At 44.0% G+C, this 27341-nt stretch overlaps 1 long non-coding RNA gene across 1 annotated transcript; it reads right to left on the bottom strand.

Annotated features, from left to right (window-relative positions):
* Positions 1–3389: 3389 nt before the first annotated feature.
* LOC103648110 (uncharacterized) lies at positions 3390–27341 on the bottom strand. The gene is made up of 5 exons (XR_002750038.1): positions 27273–27341; positions 27068–27155; positions 4198–4281; positions 3947–4023; positions 3390–3469 (listed from the first exon to the last, which is right to left on the bottom strand). It is a non-coding gene; the product is annotated as an uncharacterized lncRNA (long non-coding RNA).

The following is a 27341-nucleotide window of genomic DNA, read 5'->3' as shown; positions in this document are numbered from 1 at the left end:
AGGGTAACACTACGAGGCCTTTACAAAGTTTCACTAGCTTCAGGAAAACCCGCTATAGTTTATAGGAAGCTCCAGTGCAGGAATCCCTCACCCGACCGCCATCGCAGCAAAATCAACCCAAGAACCTCCCTACACTGACCACTCCCCTATTGCCCTTGCCCCTTTCGAGTAAGGTAGTCATCCACTAGCTTTCCTAGTTAATCAGCCAAGGGCGTCCCATTAAACCCTTGTGGTAGCACTGTTTTCCCGGGTGGTCGCTCCATGTTCCAATTAACATAATGATCTTATCATGAACATAAATAACATAACAGAATAATTGGAACATGGATATAATAAAATATTAATCCCAAAACCATATAGAGCAATAGCATAACAACCCAAATGATTCAGGGGTAATCAAGGAAAAATGATAAATAGACTAGGGTGACCTATTGGATCCCATCAAAATTAAACCTATGCATTGAATAAGTGATATTAAAGAACATTATTGGGTAATAAATGTGATCAAGGGCACAACTTGCCTGGCACTTGAGATTCTAGTTACCAGGGTGATTCTTCGGATCCTCGTGACCTTGCTGCTAGTCGTAGCAATACAAACAAACATGGTATATACAAAATTAACATCACACCAAACATAAGTACAAACTGAATAATGATGATCTACACGAAGCTACAAGATCGTGGAATCGAGAACTACTAAGATCGGAGTCGTGGTCATCAAGTTATGATGTGGTTAAATGATTAACACCAGGTTCTATGTTTATTTTTTAATTACAGAGAAAAGGTAACCTAAAGTAGTAATTAATTCAACTTTAATCTAAATTATAAATTGACCATAGATCATATTTTAGTAGATTATAAGGGTAAGTAGATTAACAAGACTAACCAACATAGGTTAAATAAAGATCTAATTATAAAAGAATGAGACATGGTATAATAAATGTTGTTAATGCGTAGTAAATATTTATACGAGGCTAACGCAACTCGAACGGATCAAATCGAAGTTAAAACGGAGAAGTTATGATTTTCCTAAGGTTTTACGTATTTGATATGGGTTTAATTAGGAAATAGATTTTAAAGTGGCTTTCATGTCAAATCAGTGGCAATATTTGATAAACAATAATATTATAAAATGATAGGAACTGGAATGACTCAATTTGGAATTACTATGAATTTTATATGAATTAAACAAATTCTTGCATTTGTTTTCACAATAAAAATCATTTTCTAATTACTTTTACTGGATTTTTTATTTCCTGGATCAGGCGCATAATTAAAACAAACGCCAAGGGCCATTGCGCAAATATTTCTAAGGCTCAGACTTCCACTGCCCGGACTGCGGGTTGAATCCATCAAAATCTGAGGGCTCTTTTGTTAAACCGACTGGCCGAAGGGGTACCCTTCGTTTCTAGCCGCCAGATCACGAGTGGACGGCCACGATTACATCCTACCGCGGAGGAATAAGCATGTGACCAGAACCGCTAGATCGGGATTCAACGATGGGGATATTATTGCCTTAGATTTAACCTCATCCGCTAGATCCAGATTGACGACCCTGACTGAACATGGCGAAGGGGTATGCCATGATAGGATCCGGACTGTTGGTCTCATTACCAACGGTTGCGATGAACCACTGCCCCATCGGGACTGCGAGCCGATCAGCCGTCCACGCCTATATCGACGATCACACCAATCTCTTCCTCACCCCCCCTACCGATCAGACCCAGACGACGCCCAAACCCACGGCGGCGCCATGGCCGAATCCCCCCAACGCACGATTCAAGCTCGCATACGCCACCTACGTGGTCTGGCGATCATCTGAAGTCATTCATTAAGGCCCACACCGGTGATTACTACGGGCTACGGCTACACGACGGTGGTGACCGAACAATGCCAGCCACGACATAAGGTTGACACGAAGCTCCGGTGAGCAATTCAGAAGACCCAGCGACTCTATTTCGGGTGCGACGTGGACTGCTACCATAAAAGAGAAATGGCGAAGCTAGCGAAAGAAGGCTTACCGGCTAGGAAGGCAGGGAGGTGGCTGGCCACGGCGTCAAGAAATCGCGGCGGTGATGGCGAGCACCGTGGCGGAAATTCGCGCGCCACAATTGGCCACGCGCCCCACGAAAATTCCTACGCGTACGACGGAGTCTCCAGGAGCTATGGCTTGACTCACCGCGGTCGGAGATCCCGCCGAGGACCCAATCCACGGTGGCGCCGGCAGGCTCTTCTTTCTCTGACCTTTCCCTTTACCGGCGCGAGTGGGGAAATAGGGTTTAGGAGAGGGAAAAACTGACTACTTAACGGTAGCCGGAAACCACGACCGAGAGGACTTCGCCGGGTTTGTTGCGCGAACTCACGTTGCGGCGATTTCGGCACTGAAATCGCTCCCTTCAGTTCGGCATGCTACGAGCGGATCTCCCGGGGAAGAAAGCACTGCTCGGATGGGCCCACTGCTCAGGCTGACTCGCGCGCAGCAATAGCGGCCCACCTGTAAGTGAAGCGAGAGGGAGCAACGGAGGAGAGGGCGCGCACGCGGTACCGGCGTAGGGAATTGGGCCGGTTTCGACCCAAGTAAAGGTGAGGATTTCTCTTTTTCTTTTGTTTTTCTTTTACTGTTTTCTATTTTAAATTCCAAATTCAAACAAAATTCTAGTTTCAAATTTCAAATACATGTTAAGTCAAAACTTAAATACGAATATATGAATATATTTTTATTAATCTATTCAGTATTTTATTTATAAAAATGCTTTTGAATATGTCACTTGTATATTTCGAATTGTATTTATTATATATATCTATATATATTTTAAATTGATTTCTAATATATATCCTATGTTAACTTAGATATTTCAAGGGAGTGTTTATAATATATTACCCATATAAGGATCTTTTTATATACCCTCTTATGAAAGAAGACATTTATTTAAAAGAAAAAAATATGCCTCTTTAATAGGATACGTGATTAATATAGATTCCTCATTTCATTTTTTTTGACTGACTAGGGTTTTAGAAGCTAGATTCCAGGGTTTACATGATTCTTCAGAGCATTTCCAAGAAGCTAACCCAAATTGACCCTTTAAAGTAAAAAGAATTACAACATCAGCTGTCACGGACATGAAACCTCTGCTACATACCAGGGCAGATATTTAATTAGGGCTTCAGGGCGTCATTGTTCAATGTTAAGGTAAGGATCACCAAAATATGTTTTTTCTTCCAAGAAAATACGTCCTTTTTGCACCATATGAACTACATTGTGGAAATGAAACTACGCAATAATGTGGACTTATCTTGCATTTTTTTAAAATAAGAGAAACAATGATGGTGCACAAGAATATACAGTAGAATTATAAGATGCAGTAATAAGCAGATAATAGAGTTGCTGACCTGTTCTGGGCTACCAGTGCCATGATGCTGCGAGGAAATCCCTGGGACTAAAATGCACAACTCCATGTATGACCTCAACCTAACATCAGAACAGGAAACCAAGGAAAACTATGGCAGTCATTTTCTCTCTAGAATACTCTAAACATTCATACTGCAGGCCTATCTAGAACACCTCACTTCCTAATTTCATTTAATATAGCTAATTGACTATGATGGTTAGAGAGGACTCAGGACCAGATAATGCTACATTATGTCAATATGTCATATCAACATAGCAAATACCAATGCGTGAGGTTGCTTCTTGCCTATATATAACAAGAGCACCAAAAATTTCAAGTGTTTTGTTCGCCTATAAAAGAAGGCAGTAGATTTATGATATTCATCAGTACCAATAATTTGGGATACCCCAAGAACCATAGGGGAAATTGCAGTTCATAATACTTAATTAAAACTGGAATTTCTGTGATGTTCTCAAGTTTGCTAATAGAACAAGAACTGCAAATTGTATCAGCTTTGATAATCCAGACTTCACAGAGAAATTTAAACATTGTCTCACTTGTATGCAAGCTCCTTTGTTTGTTCACTCCACCCTCCGAGATGCTGATCCATTAAAATACGTGTACGGTCACTTATCTGAAAAACATGGGGAGAACCCATCATCAACTCTAGCATGACAACTCCAATGCTCTAGATGTCATATCTGTGCATAGTTAAACAAGAAATTCAGTGAATCACAGTGCAGCTGTATGTCATACGCAGTGGCACATACCAGAATTCGTAGAAGAGAAATGGGAAAAAGAGACATACTTAAGCCTTGCACTTCTTGATCCTTGAAACCAGTTTGAATTAAGGAGTGCCTCTGGAGGAGTGTACTCAAATGTCTGTTCAGATCTGGAGTTGCAGTACAATTGAATTTGAATGGAACAAAACTAGTCAAAGTAGTGCCATGCAACCCATGTCTAATGTCACTTGAGGAAAAAACCATATCAGAAAAATGAAAAAACTCAGCCGGAGAGGGAAAGTCTGTCCTCCCGGTATTATATTAAGAAGAGACCGAGACATGGTCCTGGTCAAGAAAATCCCCTGAATCCTGACCCCATCACTAGCGGGCCGTCACCGCCCACTCTGCAACGGCCCAGCCGTAGGGTGGCACGCAGGACGTAACCCGGGAGTGGAGTAAGGGGATTTTTTTAACAAAGCCCGAAAATCGTCCCCGAGGGAAATCGAACCCGGAGCAAGGAAAGCATTCTGAAAGGGAATTAGGCTTACACCTATTTCCTAGATGATTTTGGTGGTTGAATTGCCCAACACAAATAAATGGACTAACTAGTTTGCTCTAGTGTATAAGCTATACAGGTGCCAAAGATTCACACTTAGCCAATAAAAAGACCAAGTATTGGGTTCAACAAAGGAGCAAAGGGATAACCGAAGGCACCTCTGGTCTGGCGCACCGGACTGTCCGGTGTGCAACCAGACAGTGTCCGGTGCACCACCGGACAGTGTCCGGTGCACCAGGGGACTTCACGCTGAACTCCTCACCTTCGGGAAAATCCGGAGGCGCTCCGCTATAATTCACCGGACTGTCCGGTGTACACCGGACAGTGTCCGGTGCCCCAAGGAAGAGCGGCTCTGGAACTCGCCAGTCTCGGGAATTCGCTCCGCTATAATTCACTAGACTGTCCGGTGTACACCGGACTGTCCGGTGAGCCAGCGGAGCAACGACTACTTCGCGCCAACGGTCACCTGCAGGCGCATTTAATACGCGCCAGAAGCGCGCAGAAGTCAGGCGCGCGCGGAACGGTGCACCGGACAATCTACAGTTCTTGTCCGGTGTACACCGGACAGCCAGGCGGGCCCAGAAGTCAGAAGCTCCAACGATCGAATCCCAACGGCTTTGGTGACGTGGCTGGCGCACCGGACATGTCCGGTGCACCATTCGACAGACAACCCCACCAAACGGCTAGTTTGGTGGTTGGGGCTATAAATACCCCCAACCACCCCACATTCAAGTCATCCAAGTTTTCCACTTCTCAACCACTTACAAGAGCTAGGCATTCAACTCTAGACACACCCAAGTGATCAAATCCTCTCCAATTCCACACAAGGCTTTAGTGATTAGCGAGAGAGATTTGCCGTGTTGTTTTGAGCTCTTGCGCTTGGATTGCTTCTTTTCTTTCTCACTTGTTCTTGTGATCAAAACTCATTTGTAACCAAGGCAAGAGACACCAATTGTGTGGTGGTCCTTGCGGGGAAGTTTTTGTTCCCGGTTTTGATTTGAGAAGAGAAGCTCACTCGGTCCGAGGGACCGTTTGAGAGAGGGAAAGGGTTGAAAGAGACCCGGTCTTTGTGACCACCTCAACGGGGAGTAGGTTTGCAAAAACCGAACCTCGGTAAAACAAATCCACGTGTCTCACGCCTTATTCGCCTACGATTTGTTTTGCACCCTCTCTCGCGGACTCGTTTATATTTCTAACGCTAACCCGGCTTGTAGTTGTGATTATTTTCAAGAATTTCAGTTTTGCCCTATTCACCCCCCTCTAGGCGACTTTCAATTGGTATCAGAGGCCGGTGCTTCATTAGAGCCTAACCGCTCGAAGTGATGTCGGGAGATCACGCCAAGAAGGAGATGGAGACCGGCGAAAAGCCCACTACAAGCAACGAGAAAGCTCTATCAGGAGAGTCCCGCAACAAGGAGAAGAAGGAAAAGAAGACTTCTTCCCACAAGTCGCATCGGAGTGGCGACAAGATAAAGAAGATGAGGAAGGTGGTCTACTATGAGACCGACACCTCATCGCCATCTACCTCCGGCTCCGACGCGCCCTCCATAACTTCTAAGCGCCATGAGCGTAAGAAGTTTAGTAAGATCCCCTTACATTATCCTCGTACTTCTAGACATACTCCATTACTTTCCGTTCCATTAGGCAAACCGCCAACCTTTGACGGTGAAGATTATGCTAGGTGGAGTGATTTAATGAAATTTCATCTAACCTCACTCCACAAAAGTATATGGAATGTTGTTGAGTTTGGAGCACAAGTACCGTCCATAGGGGATGAAGACTATGATGTGGATGAAGTGGCCCAAATCGAGCACTTCAACTCCCAAGCCACAACAATACTCCTCGCCTCTCTAAGTAGGGAGGAGTACAACAAGGTGCAAGGACTAAAAAGCACCAAGGAAGTTTGGGACGTGCTCAAGACGGCGCACGAGGGTGATGAACTCACCAAGATCCCCAACGAGCTATCACATTCGGGGATGGAAATCAAGGTTTGGTCAAAGGATTGGGTAAAATTGCTATATCTCCTGACCATTCTATTTCCAATGTTTTTCTTGTAGATTCATTAGATTACAATTTGCTTTCTGTATCTCAATTATGCAAAATGGGCTACAACTGTCTCTTTACTGATGTAGGTGTCACTATCTTTAGAAGAAGTGATGATTCAATAGCATTTAAGGGTGTGTTAGAGGGTCAGTTATACTTAGTAGATTTTGATAGAGCTGAACTCGACACATGCTTAATTGCTAAGACTAACATGGGTTGGCTCTGGCACCGCCGACTAGCCCATGTTGGAATGAAGAATCTTCACAAGCTTCTAAAGGGAGAGCACATTTTAGGATTAACAAATGTTCATTTTGAGAAAGACAGGATTTGTAGCGCATGCCAAGCAGGGAAGCAAGTTGGTGCCCATCATCCACACAAGAACATCATGACGACCGACAGGCCACTGGAGCTCCTACACATGGATCTATTCGGCCCGATTGCTTACATAAGCATCGGCGGGAGTAAGTACTGTCTAGTTATTGTGGATGATTATTCTCGCTTCACTTGGGTGTTCTTTTTGCAGGAAAAATCTCATACCCAAGAAACATTAAAGGGATTCTTGAGACGAGCTCAAAACGAGTTCGGTTTAAGGATCAAGAAAATTAGAAGCGACAACGGGACGGAGTTCAAGAACTTACAAATCGAAGGCTTCCTTGAGGAGGAGGGCATCAAGCATGAGTTCTCTTCTCCCTACACGCCACAACAAAATGGTGTAGTGGAGAGGAAGAATCAAACTCTATTGGACATGGCAAGAACCATGCTTGATGAGTACAAGACTTCGGATCGGTTTTGGGCCGAGGCGGTCAACACCGCCTGCTACGCCATCAACCGGTTATATCTACACCGAATCCTCAAGAAGACATCTTATGAACTCCTAACCGGTAAAAAGCCCAATATTTCATATTTTAGAGTCTTTGGTAGCAAATGCTTTATTCTTGTTAAAAGAGGTAGAAAATCTAAATTTGCTCCTAAGACAGTAGAAGGCTTTTTACTAGGATATGATTCAAACACAAGGGCATATAGAGTCTTTAACAAGTCCTCTGGACAAGTTGAAGTTTCTTGTGACGTTGTGTTTGATGAGACTAACGGCTCTCAAGTAGAGCAAGTTGATCTTGATGAGATAGGTATTGAAGAGGCTCCGTGCATCGCATTAAGGAACATGTCCATTGGGGATGTGTGTCCTAAGGAATCCGAAGAGCCTCCAAATGCACAAGATCAACCATCCTCCTCCACGCAAGCATCCCCACCAACTCAAAATGAGGATGAGGCTCAAGTTGATGAAGGAGAAGATCAAGCAAATGAGTCACCTCAAGATGACGGCAATGATCAAGGGGGAGATGCAAATGATCAAGACAAAGAGGATGAAGAGGAAAGGCCGCCACACCCAAGAGTCCACCAAGCAATCCAACAAGATCACCCCGTCGACACCATCCTCGGCGACATTCATAAGGGGGTAACCACTAGATCTCGTGTTGCACATTTTTGTGAGCATTACTCTTTTGTTTCCTCTATTGAGCCACACAGGGTAGAGGAAGCACTTCAAGATTCGGATTGGGTGGTGGCGATGCAAGAGGAGCTCAACAACTTCACTAGGAATGAGGTATGGCATTTAGTTCCACATCCTAATGAAAATGTTGTAGGAACCAAATGAGTGTTCCGCAACAAGCAAGATGAGCATGGTGTGGTGACAAGGAACAAAGCCCGACTTGTGGCCAAAGGATACTCCCAAGTCGAAGGTTTGGATTTCAGTGAAACCTATGCACCCGTAGCTAGGCTTGAGTCAATTCGTATATTATTGGCCTATGCTACTTACCATGGCTTCAAGCTTTATCAAATGGACGTGAAGAGTGCCTTCCTCAATGGACCAATCAAGGAAGAGGTCTATGTTGAGCAACCTCCCGGCTTTGAAGATAATGAGTACCCTAACCATGTGTATAAACTCTCTAAGGCGCTTTATGGGCTCAAGCAAGCCCCAAGAGCATGGTATGAATGCCTTAGAGATTTCCTTATCACTAATGGATTCAAAGTCGGAAAAGCCGATCCTACACTCTTTACCAAAACACTTGAAAATGATTTGTTTGTATGCCAAATTTATGTTGATGATATTATATTTGGGTCTACTAACGAATCTACATGTGAAGAGTTTAGTAGGATCATGACACAAAAGTTCGAGATGTCTATGATGGGGGAGTTGAAGTATTTCTTAGGATTTCAAGTAAAGCAACTCCAAGAGGGCACCTTCCTAAGCCAAACGAAGTATACTCAAGATATTTTAAGCAAGTTTGGAATGAAGGATGCCAAACCCATCAAGACACCCATGGGAACCAATGGGCATCTCGACCTCGACGAAGGAGGTAAATCCGTCGATCAAAAGGTATACCGGTCGATGATAGGTTCTTTACTATATTTATGTGCATCTCGACCGGATATTATGCTTTCCGTATGCATGTGTGCAAGATTCCAAGCCGCCCCTAAGGAAGCTCACCTTACGGCCGTAAAACGAATCTTGAGATATTTGGTTTATACTCCTAAGTTTGGGCTTTGGTATCCTAGGGGATCCACTTTTGATTTGATTGGTTATTCGGATGCTGATTGGGCGGGGTGTAAAATCAATAGAAAGAGCACATCGGGGACTTGCCAGTTCTTGGGAAGATCCTTGGTGTCTTGGGCTTCAAAGAAGCAAAATTCCGTAGCTCTTTCTACCGCCGAAGCCGAGTACATTGCCGCAGGACATTGTTGCGCGCAACTACTTTGGATGAGGCAAACCCTTAGGGACTACGGTTACAAACTAACCAAAGTCCCTCTTCTATGTGATAATGAGAGTGCAATCCGCATGGTGGATAATCCCGTTGAGCATAGCCGCACTAAACACATGGCCATTCGGTATCACTTTTTAAGGGATCACCAACAAAAGGGAGATATCGAGATTTCATATATTAACACTAAAGATCAATTAGCCGATATCTTTACCAAGCCACTTGATGAACAAACTTTTAACAAACTTAGGCATGAGCTAAATATTCTTGATTCTAGAAACTTCTTTTGTTGATTTGCACACATAGCTCATTTATATACCTTTGATCATGTCTCTTTCATATGCTATGACTAATGTGTTTTCAAGTCTATTTCAAACCAAGTCATAGGTGTATTGAAAGGAAATTGGAGTCTTCGGCAAAGACAAAGGCTTCCACTCCGTAACTTATCCTTCGCCGTCGCTCCGCGCATTTCTCCATCTTTTGGGGGAGAGTCCAAAGCAAAAGGACTTCGTCTTTGGTATAATCTTCACTCATTTATTTATGACCAAAGGGGAAGAAAGTAATTCTAAGGGCTTATATTTCACTCAAAGTATCCGTTTTTGGCGATTCATGCCAAAGGGGGAGAAAGTATTAGCCCAAAGCAAAAGGACCGCAGCACCACCAATTTGAAAAATTTAAAGATCTTGAAATGATGAATTTTTCAATTGGTATCCTATTTTAAAAGAAGTATTTTCAAATTGGTATCTTACCTGTGATATAATTTAAAATGGGTATACCCTCTTAAAAATTAATATCAAAACCCTCTTGAACACTAAGAGGGGGATTTCATTAAGGGGGAGTTTTGTTTAGTCAAAGGAAAAGCATTTGAAACAGGGGAGAAAATTTCAAATCTTATAAATGCTTCTCAAAATTCTTATTCACTTATCTTTGACTATTTGCAAAAGGACTTTGAAAAGATTTTCCAAAATGTTTTGCAAAAACAAAACATGTGGCGCAAGCGTGGTCCAAAATGTTAAAAATGAAGAAACAATCCATGCATATCTTATAAGTATTTATATTGGCTCAATTCCAAGCAATCTTTGCACTTACATTATGCAAACTAGTTCAATTATGCACTTCTATATTTGCTTTGGTTTGTGTTGGCATCAATCACCAAAAAGGGGGAGATTGAAAGGGAATTAGGCTTAGACCTATTTCCTAGATGATTTTGGTGGTTGAATTGCCCAACACAAATAATTGGACTAACTAGTTTGCTCTAGTGTATAAGCTATACAGGTGCCAAAGATTCACACTTAGCCAATAAAAAGACCAAGTATTGGGTTCAACAAATGAGCAAAGGGATAACCGAAGGCACCTCTGGTCTGGCGCACCGGACTGTCCGGTGTGCCACCGGACAGTGTCCGGTGTGCCACCGGACAGTGTCCGATGCACCAGGGGACTTCACGCTGAACTCCTCACCTTCGGGAAAATCCGGAGGCGCTCTGCTATAATTCACCGGACTGTCCGGTGTACACCGGACAGTGTCCGGTGCCCCAAGGAAGAGCGGCTCTGGAACTCGCCAGTCTCAGGAATTCGCTCCGCTATAATTCACCGGACTGTCCGGTGTACACCGGACTGTCCGGTGAGCCAGCGGAGCAACGACTACTTCGCGCCAACGATCACCTGCAGGCGCATTTAATACGCACCAGAAGCGCGCAGAAGTCAGGCGCGTGCGGAACGGTGCACCGGACAATCTACAGTTCTTGTCTGGTGTACACCGGACAGGCAGGCGGGCCCAGAAGTCAGAAGCTCCAACGGTCGAATCCCAACGGCTTTGGTGACGTGGCTGGCGCACCAGACATGTCCGGTATGCACCGGAGTGTCCGGTGCACCATACGACAGACAGCCCCACCAAACGACTAGTTTGGTGGTTGGGGCTATAAATACCCCCAACCACCCCACATTCAAGTCATCCAAGTTTTCCACTTCTCAACCACTTACAAGAGCTAGGCATTCAACTCTAGACACACCCAAGTGATCAAATCCTCTCCAATTCCACACAAGGCTTTAGTGATTAGCGAGAGAGATTTGCCGTGTTGTTTTGAGCTCTTGCGCTTGGATTGCTTCTTTTCTTTCTCACTTGTTCTTGTGATCAAAACTCATTTGTAACCAAGGCAAGAGACACCAATTGTGTGGTGGTCCTTGCGGGGAAGTTTTTGTTCCCGGTTTTGATTTGAGAAGAGAAGCTCACTCGGTCCGAGGGACCGTTTGAGAGAGGGAAAGGGTTGAAAGAGACCCGGTCTTTGTGACCACCTCAACGGGGAGTAGGTTTGCGAAAACCGAACCTCGGTAAAACAAATCCACGTGTCTCACGCCTTATTCGCCTACGATTTGTTTTGCACCCTCTCTCGCGGACTCGTTTATATTTCTAACGCTAACCCGGCTTGTAGTTGTGATTATTTTCGAGAATTTCAGTTTCGCCCTATTCACCCCCCCTCTAGGCGACTTTCACATTCTTTTATACATTGGCAAATGTTGTTAGATTAAATAATGTTAGACAAATATTGTTCCAGTTAGTTTAGCTGGCCTTAATTCTCAATCATTTTAGTACAAAAGCAGCCAGTCTACCCCTGCTGACATTGTTCCTAACATGTCGGCCATACCCTCTTGCGTTCTGGAATTATCGACGGACATGGCAAGAGAAGAAGTAGCACTCCGTCGATCCTTATTTGTTACTGTTATTGGAACCAGACCTGTTGTTCTCGGCTCGGATGTGCTGGAAGAAGTGGCGCGTCGCTATTGCCTCAATATTGATGACATGTCTATTCATCAAACCATGCCGGAAGACTTCCTTCTGTTTTTGCCGGATGAAGAAGTGGCGATAAGAGTGCTTAACGAAGGAAGGCCATTCAGAGGCCCTATGTTCTCGCTCGTGTTCAAGCAGTGGACAAGATTTACACACGCTTCGGCTACGTCACTGCCTCATTTGATGGATATTGAGATCCGTGGGATCTCAGCGCACGCGTGGGGTCTGACCACAGCCAAGGAGCTTCTCCACGACTCCTATCACATTTTGGAGTTGCATCCCGCCTCTGCGAGCAAGTCTGATCTCTCCTCACTCAAGCTTCGGGCATGGTGTTTGGATCTGATGAAGCTTCACAGGGATATGGACCTCCACATCATTGAGCAGGGGCCATTTAATCAGGAGGCGAGATGTCTGACCTACAAGATTAGCATTTCCGTTCTTCCGGCTCCCCTTCAGTTTCTCTCGGAGAGCAGTCTATCTCCTTCGGATGAGGATGAGCTCCATGATGAGGAGGACGAGGATGTCCGGGGTCAGTCCAACCCCCGGAACCGACAACTGGGTCCTTTGCAGCATCAGTCTGTCCACCTTCGCCTCGGTTCCCATCAGAGAGCGGGCAGAGAACGAACTGCAGATGTGCATGGGGATATGACTGAGGTGCCGATTTAGCTGCTTTCTGTGTTGGTGATGGGCTGCTGACCTCCCCTAGACCTTCTTCACCTCAGCGCAGAAGTTTGGCTGAGCCGCTGGAGAAGGCTAGGTTGAGCTCACCCCGTTTTGCCACTCAAGTTCCAAGCATGACAACTTCGAAGAACATTTTGGAAGATTTATCTCCCCGCTGCCATGATCATGATCCAGTTGTTCCCATTGCTGTTTTGTCAGTTCAGGATAATCTAGGGTTTAACGTGCCTGGTGAGGCTATACCAACAGAAAGCATTGACGGCGTGCAGGCACCCGAGGCGGTGCCAGTTGTGCCATCTGTGGAGAAGATAAACAATCCTCAAGTTTTATCCTCGTTGGGTCGTCCTGGCTTAGCTGGGCCGTATGGGCCGACTACTGCGGGATCACCGGATTTTGTCCTCCCTGTTTCGCCCTAGTGACACATGTCTGTTGCTGGGCCGCTGGAACAGGCTGGCGCGAGTTCGCCCCAACCTGACGATCCATCTGCTGATGAGGCCCCCCTAAGAGTATACTCGAGAAGCAGATTCAAAAGCAAACATGCCCAGATTCAGGAGGGATAGGTGATACAAGTCGAGGAGGCCAACATTACAGAGATGGTTTGCCTTCCTCATTCGGAGTCCTTGGGTAACTCTATGCCTGTGTGCACTGCTGATGCCCCTGCCCATAGAATTGCTGCTGAAGTCCAACCTCATGAAGCAGCAAGCTTTGAAGCTAGAAAGCATGAGTTTTTCAATGGAATCACCAAGCAATCTTCTGGGATTCTTCCTGTTCCGCAAACTGATTTGCATGTAGATCCTCCACCTTCGCCACCTACTGCTCCCATGCTAAGAAGAAGTCACCGTGTTGCGGGTGTTGGAGTGGAATTTAATTTACATGACCTGGGAGGGAGAACTACCAGGAAAGTCATGAGATCCCTGCATATTATTACCGAGAATGAGGGGATTAGTCAGGAAGCCTTGGAAGAATATGCTCGGCTTTTTAAGCGCCCCCTGACTCGTAGTGAGGTGCAGGCTCTATCTGCCCTGTTTGGGTGGAGAGCCCCTGAGTTAGTCCCCTTCATTAAGGGTGTTGCTGTTCGCTGGACGCAATTGTATGTCTGGTCGGTGTTGTAATCTGTGTTTTTAATGGATCCATCCAAAATTCTGATTTGAAACGTGCGAGGTCTCAATTCTCGTGCTCGCCAAGATTCAGTTAGAGGTCTAATTCTATCCATTAAGGCTGAGATGGTATGTCCGCAGGAAACTAAGATGCAATATATTGCTAGAAGCACCTTAGTCTCTGTTTTGGGTTTTGAATTTACTGAGTATATTTTCTTGCCTTCAGATGGGGCCAATGGGGGAATTTTGGTGGCTTGGAAAAATCATTTGAGATACACAGGTGCGAACAGAGTTGATAATCATAGTGTCTCCATTCAGTTTCATAAGCAGGAAGGAGGTGCCTGGTGGTTAACCTATGTGTATGGTCCTCAAGGGGATGAAGAGAAGATCTCATTTTTGCAGGAGCTAAGAAATGTCAGAGAGGGCTGCAATGGACCTTGGGTCGTTGCTGGGGATTTCAACTTAATTTACAAAACCTCAGACAAGAACAACAACAATTTCAATAGAGCTATGATGGGGCGTTTTAGGCGCTTTATCAATGATCTTGCCCTTAAAGAAGTTCCTCTCCATGGTCGGCGTTTTACTTGGTCAAATCAACAAGTGGAGCCGATTCTTGTCAGGTTGGACATGGTTCTATGCTCAATTGACTGAGAGCTGCTTTTCCCTAATGTGTTGCTACAGAGTTCTACTTCCCAAGACTCTGATCACTGCCCCTTAATTATGGGTCTTCGAGATAATAAATCAGGGAGTCGACGTTTTCATTTTGAGGCTTTTTGGCCTAAATTGGAGGGATTTCTTGATACTGTGCATGATGCCTGGGAATCTGTTGGAACCGTGAACTGCCCTTTTCTTACTCTTCACCATAAACTGAAGAAGGCAGCTAAGAGGCTGCAAGCTTGGAGTGATAGGCAAGTTGGTCACATTAGATCTCAACTGGCATTGGCAAAGGAAATATCACATAAGCTGGAAATTGCACAAGATGAAAGGGTGTTGACTCCTGATGAATTTTGGCTGAAAAGCAAGCTTAAGAAACATTCTTTGCTTTTATCCTCCCTAAAGCATACTATGGCTAGGATGAGATCAAGGATTTTATGGCTCAAGGATGGTGATGCCAACACAAAATTTTTCCACTTGCATGCCAAGCACCGTAAGAGAAAGAATTTTATTGCTACGTTGTTTGATGGGGATGCTATTCTTACTAGTCATCGGGACAAGGCTGCAACAGTGGATGACTTCTTTTTCAATTTAACTGGTTCATGTCAGGAAAGAGATCAAGCAGTGGATTTGGAGGCCCTTGGCCTTCTTAGCATGACTTGGCTGAGCTTGAGGCTCCCTGTTCGGAAAAGGAAATACGGGAAACCATTAAGCTTTTACCTTCCGATAAAGCTGTGGGGCCAGATGGTTTTAATGGATGTTTTTATAAGTCATGTTGGAATGTTATCAAATCTGATATCTTGGCTGCAATTCAAGCTATCTGGAATAGAAATTTTGATAACTTTGACAAGCTGAACTCTGCTTACATTACCTTGATCTCTAAAAAAGAGGGGGCTGATCATGTGAAGGATTTTAGACCAATAAGCCTTGTGCACATTTTTGGCAAGCTGATTACCAAAATCCTTGCCAATAGGCTGGCTAGCAAACTTAACGAAATGATCTCTCCAAATCAGAGTGCTTTCATCAAAGGGCGGTTTATTCAAGATAACTTCATGCTGGTGCAGCAGACTTCCAGATTCTTACACCGTCAGAAAAAGGCTAGTTTACTTCTCAAATTGGACATCACCAAGGCCTTCGATTCGGTCTCGTGGCCTTTTCTCATTGAGGTGTTGACGCGGCTTGGTTTTGGATAGCTTTGGAGGGATATTATTTGTGGGCTGCTGGCCTCATCTTCTACTCAGGTCCTTCTTAATGGGTTTTCGGGGAGGAGGATAATTCACAGAAGAGGACTTCGGCAAGGGGACCCTCTCTCCCCAATGCTATTTATCTTGGTAATGGACATCTTGGCCCTTCTCTTTAATAGGGCTTAGGAATCAGGTTTATTGCAACGCCTGTCAGACAGAGTTAAACTCTACCGGATCCCTATGTATGCTGATGATGTTGTCATATTTATGAGTCCCTCGGCTGTAGATATCTCCATTACATTAAGTATTTTGGACTTGTTTGGGAAGGCTTTTGGGCTCCGCAACAATGAGCAGAAATCTAATGTTTTTCCCATCCAGTGCTCTGCGGATGATCTTATGTTGGTCCAGAATTTATTGCCTTTTGAGAGGTCTGATTTCCCTTGCAAATATCTTGGAATTCCTCTCTCCCTTCATAAGCTGACCAAGGAACAAATTCAATCTATCATAGACAGGGTGGCCGACCGTCTTTCGAGTTGGAAAGATGATCTTATGACAAGAGCTGGTAGGAAAATTATGGTTCAGCATGTGCTCACCAGTATGATCGTCTATTTGGCTATGGCCATTGATTTTCCTCCTTGGGCTTTGGAGGCAGTTGATAAAATTAGAAAGGGTTTTCTTTGGAAAGGTCGCACGGAGGTCAGGGGAGGACATTGTCTGGTTGCCTACGGAAGGGTGTGCAGACCCCTCCATTTGGGAGGTTTGGGTATTTCTAGTTTGAAGGAATTATGCTGGGCCCTTCGTATGTGATAGTTGTGGCTTCATAAAACTGATCCAGAAAACCTTGGGCAAACCTCCCTATTCAAGTTCCAAAAAAGGCAGGATCTTTCTTCTCCACTGTTTTGGTCTCAGAAGTGGGAAATGGAGCACACACTTTGTTTTGGACAGATAAATGGCTCTTGGGCCAGAATGTGTGTAGTCTGGCGCCTAGGTTATTCACCATCATTCCTAAAAGGATTGCGAATAAAAGAACTGTTCTTGAGGCTCTTTCCAACAGAAAATGGATATCTGATATAAAGGGTGCTATGTCTGTGGGAGTTATAGTAGAATATTTGAACCTTTGGGAGCTTCTATCAGAAATAGTGTTGCAGCCTGAAGTGGAAGATAAGCATGTATTTAGTATCGCGGCAGATGGAAATTATTCGGCTAAGTCGACGTATGATGGTCTCTTTGTTGGCTCAACGTCCTTTGGTCACTATCACCTGGTTTGGAAAACCTGGGCACCTCCAAAGTGTCAGTTTTTCCTTTGGCTGGCGGCTAACAAGAGATGCTGGACTGCTGACAGGCTTGCAAAGAGAGGATTGGATCATCCATCTAGGTGCCTTTTTTGTGACCAGGAAGCTGAAACTATTGACCATATCCTTGTCTCTTGTGTGTTCACAAGAGTGTTCTGGTTTAATCACTTTAAACCGTTTGGGTTTCAAAGACTGGCTCCCCAGCCAGGGCATTCATCTTTCATGACTTAGTGGGAGCAAATCTCAGGGATGGCCACTAGTCTTCCTAGAAAAGGTCTCAACTCGCTTGCAGCCTTAAGAGCATGGACAATGTGGAAGCTTCGAAATAGTTTGTTTTTGATGGTTGTACTCCTAGTTTAGATTTTTCCCTTAAGTTAGCTAGGGAGGAGAGGCAATCTTGGGAAATGGTCGGGGCTAAAGATCTTTCATACCTTGCTGCCCTAATTCCTGAAGACTAGGGAGTTGCAGGGTGAGTTTGATGGATTTTTTCAGTTTTTTGTGTCTTTGGCCTCCCTAAGCAGGCCTTGTAATCTGTCCACGTCTCTTTGACCTGGGCTTATTTCTTCTTCTTAATATATTGAGGCGCAGTTCTCCTGTGTTTTCCAAAAAAAAACAAAAGCATTTTACCAAAGGATCAAACATGTCTGTCAGGAAGAAAACCACTCAAGTTGATACAGAAAGGATGTAATTTACAGTGGAACATTGGCATTGATGGGGTAAATGAATAGGACAAAAAATGACTTGGTAAAACTTAAATAATGACCCCTTGGACTTATTACAAAATCCAGGTAAGATACCGTAAATTACTCTTGATCATAAATTGCATAATTCTACTACTCAAATCAAGATGCTAATTTTATGCTGCAGCTAAATACTAAGGGTTTGTTCGGTTAGGGGTGGATTGAGGGGGATTTGAGGATATTAAATCTCTTGCTATTCAAAATTAAATAGGAGAGGATTTAATACCCCTCAATCCCTTCCAATCCTCATGCAACCGAACAAGGTCTAAAGGGGGAAGGGAAGCAAAATATCACACACCAAGTAGGCCCTGGACCATAAAGATTCTTCAACGTGTAATCATCAATGGCACTACCGAAGTCAATCAGACGCCTGTGTACAGGAAGTTGTGCTTTATCAACAGAAGAATGCAACACCCTTCTTAAATTATAAGACAGGGAAAGTGACCATCGCAGTTTTAGAAAACGACATCTCAAGTTGGAATACAATCCACAAAACAAAAACAAGCGCTGGAAAGCACGTTCAATCTAATTGCTCTAACCTCTATATGGTCTCATCATTTTGTTACCTAATGAAACTGAGACAAATAATATACAAAATATTACAATGGCCTCCCTTGATATCTTTTCTGCCCTTCCAGAGGAAACCCTTGTGAATCTTGTCAATGGCTTTGATAACCCATTTAGGACATAGAAGGACAAGAAGATGGTACATAGGAATGGCAGTGAGGACAACCTTAACCAGTGTTAAGTCTTCCAGCATTGGTGATCAGGGCAAATTTCCAGCCTGGCAATTTGTCAGCCACCTTGTCAATAAGTTCTTGAAAAGCAATCTTTGGAAGCTTCTTTACTGACAAAGGCAGTCCCAAATATCTACAAGGGAACTGATGCACATTACAAGGGAAAATCTCCTGGGACATGTCAACTTGCTGCCCATTACAATGTATGGGTGTGATGCTACATTTGTTGATATTTGTGACAAGACCTGTAGCTTCCCCAAAAATCCTTAATATTTTCTTCAGCATATTGAGCTCATCTCTTTCAGGCTTTAAAAACAGCACCACATCGTCTGCATATAAGGAAATGTGTTGGCCCCTACCGTGCCTTAGAAGAGGTTGCAACAGGCCCAGATCATGTACCTTCAGAATCAGTGAGTTGAGGACATCCATAACAATGATAAAGAGCATAGGGGACAGGGGGTCCCCCTACCTAAGACCTCTTATGTGATGAATAATATCCCCAGGCTCCCCATTAACCAAGACCCTAGTTGTGGATGAACTCAGGACCCTTGAGATTATTCCACACCACAGAGGACCAAAACCCAAATGTCTAAAAATCTCAAAACGGAAGGTCCAAGAGATAGAGTCAAAAGCCTTTCCAATGTCCAACTTCAACAAGACTCTAGAAACTTTTTGCCCATAAATGGCCTTGGCTGTTTGTTGTACCATGACAAAATTATCATGTATACTTCTACCTTTCACAAACGCACTTTGATTCACAGAGACCAAGTCCAAGAGCTTGGGTGCAAGTCTATTAGCCAAAATCTTGGTAACAATTTTTGCAAAACTATGAATTAGGCTTATTGGCCTGAAATCCTTCACCTCAATGGCCTCACTCTTCTTTGGCAACAAAGTAACATAGGCTGAGTTGAGCAGATATAATCTAGAAGCATCCCCCTGCCAAACTTTCTTCAAGGCTGACATAAAATCCATTTTGATGATAGGCCAAACCTTTTTGTAAAATCTACCTGTGTACCCATCTGACCCTAGGGCCTTGTCAGAAGGGAGCGACCTGATGGTGTGCCAAACCTCCTCCTCAGTGACCATCTGCTCAAGTTCAGGTGTAAACTAACACAATCAGGGGATTATAGAAGCAAGTCAGCCTATTTGGCCTTCTTCATGGGATCAATTCGTTATGCCCCATGGAAAAACGATTTGGAAAAGTAGGGCGCCCCTGCGCTACAGATTCTTCATTTGGTTGGTGTTTAAAAAATGATGTTGGACTGCGGACAATCTGGCTAAAATAGGGCTGCCCCATCCCAATGCATGTCCCCTTTGTGATCAAGAGGATGAGAATATTCAGCACCTGTTAGTGAGCTGTGTTTTCTCCAAGCAACTTTGGTTTTATATTTTCCAGGCTATAAAGATGCCAGAGCTGGCACCCAATATTGCTGAAACTTCCTTTCCTAAGTGGTGGAGGAAGGTGGTCAAGTTAGTACCAAAATAAAGGAGGCATGGACTAAATTCCCTTATCATTTTAACAACCTGGGAGATATGGAAGCATAGGAATTCTTGTGTCTTTGGGAATTCAGAGCCTAACAAACTCACTTTGATCACAAGGATTGTTTAGGAATGTCAGCTTTGGAGGTGGGCTGGGGCCTCCAAACTACAAGACTTCCTGGTCTGGGCACGAGCTACGAATGTGTAGGTCTTGATGGCCTACCCCTATGTGGTTTTTGTATTCAAATGGTCTAGGTGTCACCGTTGTAACAGCCAAAGTTTTTAGTTGCCTAGTCCCTAGCTGTAGGGGTAAAGGTCTTGTGGTTTTGGTTGTTTTCGATCGTTTGATGTATGTGTTACTTTCTTTCTTTCTTCTTAATGAAATGACACACAGATCTCCTATGTTGTTCGAGAAAAAAATTGTTAAATGGAAGTGCCATCCAGGAAATTGCACCAGCTGTGGTCTGTATGGTTGGCTGAAGAGCCATTTCCACCAGAACTATAGCTCAGGTGCTTGATAATTGGTAGTGGGTTAGTGATATTGTGAACCCTCTCTCTCCAATTGGGCTACATCAATATTTGAAGTTATGGGATGCTCTGAGGGGGTAACACTTTCACAGGATGCGGACAGACATGTTTGGATGCACACTGCCTTCGGACAATTCTCGTCCAAGTCTTATTATAATAGCCTTCTTAATGGGGTTAGTACCCATTGAGCCATGGAAAAGATTGTGGAAGACTTGGGCTCCCCCAAATGCAAGTTTTTCCTTTGGTTGGCAATAAGGAATAAGTGTTGGCCTGCTGATAGACTCCAAAGGAGAGGTTTGTAGTACCCGATGTGTTGTCCTCTTTGTGATCAAGAGCAAGAAATGGCCCAACATCTCCTTTGCACTTGCAGTTTTGCCAGGCAGTTTTGGCATCATATTTTGTCGCTAATAGGGCTGGTTGATCTCACTCCTATGATTGATGAAAGCTCCTTTGTTGTATGGTGGGGAAAGGCTCTTAAAAAGTGCATAGGACCAGGAAAAAAGCCTTAAATAGCATGATAATTCAAGGGGCTTGGTGCATATGGCTTATTCGTAACAAGGCTGTTTTTGGTGCAGTGAATCCTTCCATTAGCTCTGTCAAGAGACTGTTTTTAGATGAGTTGATCTGTTGGGATAAGGCGGGTGCTAAGGATCTGGAGAGTTTGGGCTTATTGTTGCCTTAAATAGGGTCTAGTCAGCCTTCTCCTTTGCTTCTGGTTCTCCTCTTATGTTGTTGGAGAGGAGGCATGGGAGTTAGTATCTTGGTGCTTAGGTCCAGTTTTTGTTTTCTGCCCTCCGGGCTTTGTATTTTGGTCCATTTTGGACCTTTCCTTTCTTAATATGATGGTGCGTAGCTCTCCTGCGCTTTCGAGAAATAAATTGATCTTATATTTAATGTAGAGGTCTAAATTTATCTAACACGAAGTTGCAAATTTCTCCAATAATTTGTCGTGGTAATTTGGAATAGCTGAATTGGCAATGCAGACTGATAGGGGAATGGCCTGAGGAGCTGGATAAGGGTGAGACTGAGGCTTCTCTCATTGAGGTAGGGTTTGGCCCTATCTCCTGATCATTCGTAGATTTTGATCATACCTGAACTTGGAATACTTCATGTTTCTTTAAGAATAGGTCCCACAAAAGGGCCTCTAGCTAAGTTGGTTGTGGTCCAAATAGCACTTATGAAGTCCTGAGTATCCCTGAGTTCGTATCGTATCCTTGTGAGAGCGAATTTCAGGCTGAGGCTAAAAATTCCCTCGTCTCTCCCATGCCAAAGCATAGGTCTAGGGCGCGGTCCCATTACACTTGTTCGCACATGGACTACGGTGGCCTGTATGGGTGGGGTAGTGGTTCGGTGGTTTCTCGAGCTATGTGAGAATGTCCTCTTAATATAATACTCGAGGGCTGTCTTACCCCCCGCGGGTCGAGTTTTTAAGAATAGGTCCCTTTCCATAAGGGTGGTTCGAGCAGTCTGGTCAAGGATAAGTGCAGGAAATGAATCAACTACTGCAGTTTCTGCTGCTATTTCCTCATCTCACCATGGCGCTTAGCCGCTTACACCATGAACAATTAGTGATTGATCACATAACTTGACACTTGAGAATACTGTAACACCCCAGGTGTTACTTAGGGTTTTCACTCAAGCCTACACTATTGACCACATCATCACATGTGGTTTAGTTTGAGCAAAAGACACCAAACTTGGGGGTCAAGATCCTAAGTAGGTGTAACCCATCTTAGAAGTCATGCTTTGGCCTTATCATGCACCTAAAGAGGAGAGAATGGCTCAAACCCTAATTCAAATCCCTTTAGGCAAATGGAGCCCTAGAGGGGAGTATAGCAAAAGGGCTATGTAAACCACATTATCACGACTTGGGCTAATTGTAAAAGTTGTAGTGCACTTAATACCCTACAAAAAATAGTAAGAGAGTGACCCCAAAAAGGCTTCAAAAAACCCCAAAAAGGTCACCAAAGAGAAGGGCATAAAAGAAAAAACAGATTTTTCTCAATTTCAAAACCAGCCCTCTTTCAAAGATCAAACATGTTCACATTTTTCCAAACCTCAAAACCATAGGGCCCAATTAACAAAATGGCGCCTAAAGAACCCTAGAACACCCTGGAAAAGTTTGAACCCAACCCTAAGTCGTTTGACACAACTTGACACGGTTTTTGTCTCGGGCTAGACAACTCAGACAGAGCCAACTTCACACCACAATATCTCTCAACCCCGACCATATCTTCGCTTGGAACTCACATGGAAAAGATAGGATATGGTGCAGAGAAGAGATCTTACACAGGATTTTTGCTGAGATCTACACGCTAAGGCGACCAAACAGGCCTTTGAACACCGGCAGAACCAAACCACCACGTGTTCGACGTGGGTAGGCACTCGGGAATGCGCCCAAAGCACGCCCGCACGCGCGCCCTCGGGCGCCCCCGTGCCCACACCTGTGTCATGCCCGCGAGTGGCTATAAAGCCTGCCCTCGTGCACGACCACCTTCTCTGTCACCCCCTCCACACCGTGCCTAGCTTTCCCCGAGCTAGCCCGCAGCTCCGGCGACCTCGCCGCGACCCATCAGAGCCGCCCGAGGGCGCCCACCGTGGCCAAACCACTCCTGCCCACCTCCGCTTGATCCGAGCCCTCGGATAGCTTCCTCGAGAGGCCGTGAAGCTTTCCCAAGCTTGAGCCAAGGACCAGCCCCACTGGAACAGTGCGATCACGCTCGCCGGAGTTCGTAATCCCGCCGGAGCACGTGGACCGGGTAACCCACTGAACCATTTCTCGATTCCTTGCGCGCATAGCCTCTACATCACCAAGAGGAGCTCCTCGTGCACCTTGATTGAACCCTACCGCGGCGGTTTGGCCGGGGCAGGTGCCGCCGCCGACCTCCGCCGCCGGCGCTCGTGGCCAGAGCAACTCCAGCCACCTCCGACACCGACCCGCACACCGACGTGACCGCCGTGACCTCACCGACGTCAACGACCACCCCACCGGAGCTCTACTACCGCCGGTGAGCCTCGCCGCCATGATCTTTGCCCCGATTACTGTTCCAGCCAGCCAAGGATCGCGGGTTAGATATAGGATAAGTTTAGGGGGTTATGCGTAAGGTCAGTGACTCATGCGAATAGTAGGCCAAGGGCTGATTTGTGAGAGAAAAGGGGGAAGAAAACCCAGGGACTTCAGCACAAATCTGTTTTTCTTTTCCCATTTCGAATTTACTTTTCTTTTAAATACTGCAGAGAACTTGATAAATACATAACTTGAAGAATACTCATCCAAATTTAGTCAAACCAATTTTGCTAGACTTTGTGAAATATAAACTACCAAGCAAAAATAGTAAACCCCATGGTCCTGTAATGTTTTCTAGAGTTTTGATTTAAATAAGAAAACTACCCAAACTTAATAATAAAGGGAAAAATAGAAATGTTGTTAGACCAGGGTTGAGAAAAATAGTGGAGACACTAACCTAGTAGTTACACTGTTTAAAATTAATAAACACCCCAGTATACAAGGTTAAGGAAAATTTATTCACTAAAACTTGTTTATGCTCAAACTTAGGAAAATGAAGGAAAGGGATTGAAAAAGGGAAACCAGAGGGCAACCATACTTTTCCTAGCATGCCTAAGTGATGTAGTTCACAAGAAAAATCAGTTGAACCATAGTCCAGTGAAAAGAAATTGCACTCACATTTATTCATGGAAAACAGAGAAAACTTTGAAAAGTCATAAGAAAATAATCCTAAGGAGAAAACACCCCTACCTTAGGAATGACTGCTCTTGTGCTAAGAAGAACCTAGGAAAAATACAAGTTTTGTTGTTTGATACTTTTCAAATAGCAAGTTAGTTATAAGTGTCTTTTTGGCATTAAACTTTAGAAAATCATAACTAAATAACCACTAAGTAACCCTTTGTGATTTTTGGCACAAAAGCATGTTATTACCCATAGATACCAGCAAAAATAACTCTTAGTACAGAACCCACACCTAGATAAGAGTTGTAGTGCAAAGTGACCCCTCTGCCCCAACTTTTGTTATTTTTTCAGGGAATATTCTATTTATTTTTGACCTCAAATTTATAGGACAGACTAGAGTGACCAATATTAACCCACTGTAATTTTTACAGAATTTTTGGAAAATTTGAAATCACTGTTGTAGTTCAAACCCACCTTAAGAGCATAAAAAAATGAAAAAAGGGGAATTAGTAGTGGAGATTAATGTTACCCTAACCAACCCAGCAAAACCCCTTGAGTATCTACTAAAACCTTTAAGGGGCAATCCAAGTCTTAATCCACTATGTTTGCCTCTAAGCAAAACCTCAAACCTAGGTTGCTAAGCATAAAACACTAAGAGCTTCTTATAACAAGGAAACCCCAAGTTATCAACTAACTTAGTTTTTCTTCACTATGCATAATGGTTACTAAATTCTGCATATCATAGCATACAAATATCTTATTCATTGCATTCGATAGATTGCAACCTCGCTGACGGAGAGTACGTGCTCATCCCTGAGCGAGGAGTTGATCGGGAAGGAGTCCAGGAGCGAGCACCAGAGCCTACCACCGAGGATCTCCCCGCGGCCCCAGCTTTGGAAGGCAAGCCCCGGTTTTATGCATAACCGTTTATTATGCTATTTTACTACACTTAATGTTTGTAGGTTTGTAATGTGCACTAAGTGTAGGAGTTGATTGAAACCCTAGTTGCATGAACTCAGAAATCCTTTTGAGATGGATACTAGTATGCTAGGTCGAGTAGCTGCTTACTAATTAGGGATCTCGGTAGAAGTCGAGTGATTTTTCTAGCACTCGCGCGAGGTCAGGAATTGGTTGTACCCACTTTCCTATCATAATGATGCTGGTCTGTGGACAACAATCCATGGGGATTGGTTGTCTACGAGATGGAAAATTTGAATAAGGATTAACGTGCGGATACCTGTGTCAAGCGTTTGAACGTACTAAACACATGCCGAGAAATATGGTAAATCGGTAAGCCTAGTACCTGAGTGAACCTGTCCGCAGACTTTACCCCTCACGCGACCTGAGACGTGGTCTCCCATTCCGGTTATGGTGGGTACAAGTGCGGTCATTGCACGACGGCAGTCGGGGTCAGTGAGGCATTGTACGCCAAGGCGGTGAGCCCTGATCTGTTGCCAGGGAATCGATGGGGACGGAGTGCGTCACCACGTCGTGTGTTTGGGTTTACCTTGCAAGGATAAAAACTCGATTCGAATCGTCTGCTTCTCGCAGCTAATGAGACTGCTTGATCCATTGTACTGCATTGAGTAACAAGTGGAAATGTGATGACTTGGAGAAAGTTGTTGATTGCTAAATGTTTGATACCATGTATGATTAGATAGGTACACATTAGTCTTAAGAGAATCACACTAAAACTTGAAAAAGCTAAAATTTGATTTTTAGACTCAGCTAGTGCTTTTGGCAAGCAAGCCCCTCAGCCAAACAGCTGCATGTCTAGAGGTAGAGGAGTAGACTCCTCATACCGGGTAAGTCTAGCTGAGTATTAGTATACTCAGCCTTGCTTGTGGCATAATTTTACAGGTTCTCTGGAGGACATGGCTGCTGGCGTGACTTGGCCGTCCATCTTGCCACCGGGTTGGACAGTCGAGTGGGACCCTACCTCAGCTGAGGAGGAGCATGAGGAGTGATGGGACAGGCTTCCCCATCCTTCCGTTTATTTATCGTTAGTTTTATTCCGTTGCATTTCGAACAATGGTCACTACTTTTGCTAAAACTCTGATGATGTTGTAATAAATTTAATACTCCCTAATGTATGGTTTTATGCTTTATTGTATTTGCTCTATGCCTCACCTTCGAGTGAGTACGTGGTACTTGATCCTGTTAGTGGCCTCGTCGGACTAGATCTGAGGGACTGACGTCTTATTCCTATTTAAGTGTGGTCTAGCCTTTAAGGTAGGACTTAGGCACTTAAGTTGGAATAATTCGGGCGGTTCCACCACAGCAATCTTTGCTTTCCTACTAAACCAGTAACCTTCCTAATCAATTGGTAGTTGGTAAGGCACCAATTAAATAGGAAGGTGACAAATTATCTTTGGCAACAAATTATCCTAGGAAATAGGGCTCCTTATTTTAGATGGTAACCCTTGCCATAATCCTACTGCTACAGTACGCACTTTTGTTCAGCATCCTTAAGGTTAGATGCAGAGCTAGACTGAAATATATATGGGTTCAACTCTTATATGTATTATGTTAACCTTACACACTCAGTGTTGGGTGTTTCACAAAAAAATTACATTTGGCTCAGCAGCTGCAAAAATGCCACTGCAAATAAAGTCACCTACCAAATAATAGATTACTAATATTTCAACAGCTATCTACCAATAATCATTAAACTCCTATGTAAAAATTAAACACTGGTAAATTGTAAAAAGGACATGAGTATAAGAACTTGAATCCTACATGTTCAGCTTATTTTGCTTTGCTTCAGATGGAACCTCTCTTAGACACTTTACAGTCTCCATGTCCTCAAAGCAAATGATCATGTTCTCTTCCATGTCGTAAAAATAAGCAATGTTAACATGACTAGTTAATAGAAATTTTCAATAGAAAAGGATTCAAGAAGTATAGAAAACAAGGAAAAAATAGGCAGTGACATTATTTCTACCAGGTTTGATATACCGGTGGGTGATATTACGATCATGACAAGCCTTCAGTCCCATCAACTAAGGGAAAA

Source organism: Zea mays, chromosome 2 (genome assembly GCF_902167145.1).
Source record: "Zea mays cultivar B73 chromosome 2, Zm-B73-REFERENCE-NAM-5.0, whole genome shotgun sequence".
NCBI classification, from domain to species: domain Eukaryota; kingdom Viridiplantae; phylum Streptophyta; class Magnoliopsida; order Poales; family Poaceae; genus Zea; species Zea mays.
This window is presented reverse-complemented; position numbering and strand designations above follow the sequence as displayed.